Genomic DNA, 5,138 nt, shown 5'->3' with positions numbered 1-5,138 from the left:
GTACGTTGCACTGGGCAGGAGCCGCCCCAGCCGTGCCCCATTGGGCAGGTGCTGGGGCCTGTGCTGACGCGAAGAGGTTTGATTCAAACACCCCACGATCCAGATTGTCCCAGCACCCCTGCGAGAGCGCCGTGTAAATGAGCCTCATTAAGGAGACGTCATGACTCCACCACCCCCGGTATCTTAGCTGGTGTATCCACAGCATTCAGCACTAGGACTCCTTTTGTTCACTAACTCTGCTGGACGTAGGGCCTTAAGCTCCAGCCTTTCCCCTGCCCTTTCTTAATGGGGGGAGAAGGCTCAGCCCTCACATCCTGGGAAGGAAACCAGAGCTACTAGCGCTGTGATTGGGAAATATCTCATGCATCTGGGTTATCAGAGCATTCAGCAACTACACACCCCATAACATCCTCTGAAATGGAAGATGGTAGCCAGGTGGACCGATAGTGCAACTTACCACAATAGTGTGTTGAAAGGAAGAGGGATTTCTAGAGTGAGAATAATAATAAAACATTAAATATTTCTATGTAATACTATTAAGGTGTGTGGCGGTTTATTCCCAAAATAAAGCAGTATCCCAATTTTGAAGACTTTACTGTCCAAGACCTGGATCCAGCAGTTAGTCCTATCAAGATGGATGCAAACACAAAGCCCTGTTAGCTTCAGTGGGATTGTGTGTTTGCATCCATCTGTCACAAGGGGTTTATTTGCACAGATCTGATAGCAGAGTCAGTGCAGATTTTAGTAACCTGTATCAACACAATAGTGTCTTTCATAAAATCCTGCAATTAATTGAGGGATACAGCTTGCTCCCTAATTCTGCAATTTATGCTTAGAAGTTGTCCAGGAAAAGGGAAAAATAATACGTATATCAGTAGCATTTCTGATAATTGGTTTTCAGCCATGTACACAAAATATAACACACATTTGTCAACATAATCCTTTTGTTGCTGAGAAATGTATAAGCAAGGGTGTCTGCTTAATGATAAGCAACACAGTTATGTTTCTGATTTAAAGTGTTTAGGAAGTTTTGCATTATTAGCTACCATTTCACAATCTGCACATTTAAATTCTGTATGGCTTCATTTAGGAGCAGCCAGGGTCATGCCATGGAACAGTTTTCAGGATCAGGACATAAAATTTGATATTTGAACTTAAAAAGACATTGTCAAACATGTAAAAATTAGCTCCCCTTGTTAGTGGTCTCCCATCTATTATTTTATTTTGATTGCAGCAGTATTCAAAATATGGCAGGGGCATGATGGATGATGCATGACACAGCCTATGCTTCTAAAAACTATCCAAACACAGAACAAGACAGTCTCATCTCTGCAGAGCTAAATAGCTTAAAAAAGACAAATGAAGGGGCAGATAGAGACAACATAAAGAAAAGATGTCAGGATGATGCTAGGCACGTCTTGTTAGGCCCTTAAGATTTTTTTATTTTAATATAAGGCCTTTTACACTGGCAATTGAATGACAAAATTTTGTCCATCAGAGGTGTTTTTAAAAAAAAAACAAAAAAAAAAACCTTAAAACCAAAACTTTTGCTGTGGCAAGTGCCAGAGTGAATCACACTCCTGCCGACAAAGCCAATCCTGGTAGTTGAAAGGAAGAAATATTTTTCTGCAAAAGAGCCAACAAACAGCAACTACTCTGGCCAACTTCTAGCACCACAGTTGAAGTGACACAGCTGTGTTGCTAATAGCTATGTAGTGTAGACAAAATCTAAAGAACTGCCCTTCCATTTTGCTATTATTTGTTATTGACCAATCCCTGAACCACAAATCCAAATTATTTTAATTTTTTTGAATTGCAAAAATGCTAGCTATTTCCTCCCTAAATATTGGTTTCCATGCATCACTCAAGCTTTTAAATCAAGATTGAATGTCTTTCTAAAAGATACGCTTCTGTTCAGCCAAAAATTATTGGGCTTTATGCAGGAATTACTGAGACAAATCTATGACCAGCATTGTTCAGGGGATCAGACTATGGACATGATGGTCCCCTCTTTGACTTTAAAAATCTATGAACTGATCTAGCAAAGACAAATGGATAAGAAACTTCTCTATCCCTCTTCATAAATCCCAATTCTGAGGAGAAACAAGACATTTTTAAACTGCCACTGAGGCTGGGTTAGTCTGGGGGAAAAGCACCTCTTTCCTGGCTAAGGTAGATCCGGAGAACTTTGAGAAGGTGCCTTTCCCCCAGCTGCATCAACTCCCTGCTGGCACTGAAGGAGCTGACTCTTCCCTCACTGCCACAACTCCCTGCTGAATCTGGAGGAAAGGCATACTTCTGCTGCAGCAGGGCCAGCAGGTTGCTGCTGCAGCCAGAGGAGAGCAGCCTCTCTATTGGTTGTGGCATTTCTGTGCACGGCAGCCCTGAGCCCCTGTATGATGGTTATTAGGCAGCTGCTCGGTTACTGAGCTTAGAGCGAACCTTAGTCAAGACTGCTTGTTTCTTTCCCTGATTTTGCCACTAACTCACTGAATGCACTCTGGCCTTCTCTAAGCTATTTATTTCCCTATGCTTTTCATGGTTGCTATAACTGGTACAGCTCTACTGCTGATAGCAACTGTGGGAAGTTTTAGGGATGAAGGCTAGGATAGGCTTGCTTCAATTGTTCAGTGCGTACAATGGGGTTTAATAAATACCTATCTGTCTAAAATATTTTGAGATTTCTGGCAGAAAAGCTGTCCGTGGCTCTGTCCTGCAAAGTAATCAGCAACACATAATCATGCCACACAAGAACAATGTTTTATTAAAATGGTGAATTATTATACTGAAAAAAGAATTGTCTTGGCTAATCAGAATGCAGTAGAGTTATTGACCTACATGCTTATTTCTCAATTTCCAGATTGCACTCTTCTATTTCTCCATAATTGTACAGTAACCAAACCCCTGCTCTGTAATTGCTCCCTTCTTCATAACATTACATTATTATTCCTACAGCAAACATGGGTGCCTCAATTCCATACCTGGTCTTTTAAAATTGCTAGCCAGTCCCTCTATTTCACTTCCCCTTCCTCCGTCCCCCAGATATTACAGACTGGTCCTCTGTGGTCTGGCATGCTCTGGACCTGATAAGTGGTTCTGGATAAGGAGATGGTCCCTTCCCTAATGGCCTGTGCTAAACTGCTGCCCTCATCCCCACCCTACCCCCCACCACTGTCCACCCCCTGCAGCCTGGCCAGCCGTCACTCCCTGGGCTGGAGCCTTCCAGCTCTGGATGACCCTGCTGCTGCTGGGGTTGGAGCTGTGCAGCCAGAGCTGAAGCTGCGCGGCCCAGGTCAGGGCTCCCTGGCTGCAACCGTGGCCGGAGCTGCACAGTCAGGCTGGAGCTTTGTGGTTGCTGCCGGGCCCCTGCTACTGCCCAGTTGCTGGTTCAAATCTCCCTGCTGCAGTGTTCCCCTCCTCCCCCATGGAGCTCCCGGGTGAGCCCCCTCACTGCACTACTGCCTTGTGGCCAGACCTCCCTATACCAGGACTCTATGGTCCAGGAACATCTCTGGTTGCCGGACCAGAGAGTCCTGGTTAAGGGAGATACAATCTGTATTTGCTTTCCTTTTGACTGAAGACTGCACTTGAAAGTGTTGACCAAATGTCTGCCAGGCAAAAAAAAGAGTATGTAAAAATGAGCAAAAGAGGGGACTGAAGAAAAGGATATTTGCTATCAGTTAACACACTTCTGAGGATGCTCCTTGATTAAAGAGAACTCTGCATTGTTAAAACCTTATTCCACAAGTGCATTACTTAGCAAAGAAATTATGTGCCAGCATCACCAAATATTTGGGTTATCTGGCAAGCTGCTCACCTTTCATTGTCATTGCTAGCTGCTTTTTTGAGGTTGAAGAGCAGCTCTGGCATCCTCTTGACAGCACAATCCTGAAAGGCTGCTTCAGTATTAGACTTTCTGAGTTCTCTTCTAATAATCCTAGTTGTAAACAGAATGTTTACTTGCTTTACAAACAGTGGTTAACCCCAACCTTTTAGCCAAATCTTTCTTTGTGTAGCTTTGTACTTATATTGCTCCTGTATTTTCAGTTGAATAAAAGGATTCATCTTCACTTCGTGCTCCCTTAGTAACGTTGTTTTGTACCTTTGGACAGATGCCCTATTGTACCAGAGAAGTGACTGGGTTTCTGTGAGGGCAAAGTGATTCTTATATTTGAAAATCAGTTTGTTTAAATTTGCCAAGGATTTTAGGATCCTTCAGGATGAAAGATATGATAAATGTAACAATATTGTTCTGACAAACTACTACAGTGAGCAGGATAGGAGCTCACTCTTCTCAGATGCCAATTTTATCCAAGAAACAACAGGAAATCCCTGCTAAGATAAGTTTTGATTTATCTCACTTCTTAATTGTTTTGGTCTTTTATACAAAATTGAGCACTTGTAGAATTAAAATTACACATACAAAGGAAACTTCTGGTTAACCTGCCCCTTTAATCAAATCCAGCCTGGTTAGCTAGAGTTGTCAGGTGTTCGGTTTTGAACCAGTCCAGTATTTGAGCTTTCTGTTCAGGAAAGAAATTGAGAAAATATAAATGTCCAGTATTTTCTAAATAAGATGTAATGTAGATTGTGATGTAATGTCAAGCGTGTCTGGTATTTTTGTTGAAACCATCTGGCAACCCTATAGTTAGCCCTAGCCTGCAGAACCTCCTGCAATATAATGTTCAGAGGGAGATCATTCTATCATAAACTATCTCTAACCATCAAACCAACAGTTGTTAGCATTGGCAGTTCAGAGTAGACAAATGACAAAGTGTTGTAACAGCAGCTCTTCAGTGAACTCTTCTGATAGACAAAGAAGATTAAGAAACAATATACTGAAAGAATTAATGGAGTACAGACAAATCAGTCTGCCCTCCCACCTCCCCGCCCCCACCCCATGGCAGCAGCACAGGAATAGAGAGGGGCAGCTGCAGTAGAACCTGAGAGTTACTAACATTTCAGAATAGAGGTTGTTTGTAATTCTGAAATGCTTGTAACTGAATAAAATATTGTGGTTATTCAAAAGTTTACAAGTGAACATTGACTTAATACAGGACTTGACCAGTCAAACATTGACTTTGAAACTTTACTAAGAAGAAAACATGATGCTTTCCCTTTATATTTTAGTAGTTTAC

At 42.2% G+C, this 5,138-nt stretch overlaps 1 long non-coding RNA gene across 1 annotated transcript in view; it reads left to right on the top strand.

The window, feature by feature from the left end:
* Positions 1-5,138, top strand: part of LOC149523944 (uncharacterized) — a 41,519-nt gene that overhangs the window by 139 nt on the left and 36,242 nt on the right. The gene's annotated exons all lie outside the window — the stretch shown is intronic.

The sequence above is a fragment of the Pelodiscus sinensis genome, chromosome 9 (assembly GCF_052426305.1).
Source record: "Pelodiscus sinensis isolate ZL-2025 chromosome 9, ASM5242630v1, whole genome shotgun sequence".
Lineage (NCBI taxonomy): Eukaryota > Metazoa > Chordata > Testudines > Trionychidae > Pelodiscus > Pelodiscus sinensis.
Note: the sequence above shows the minus strand (reverse complement) of the source record. Positions and strands in the feature narration are given on the sequence as shown.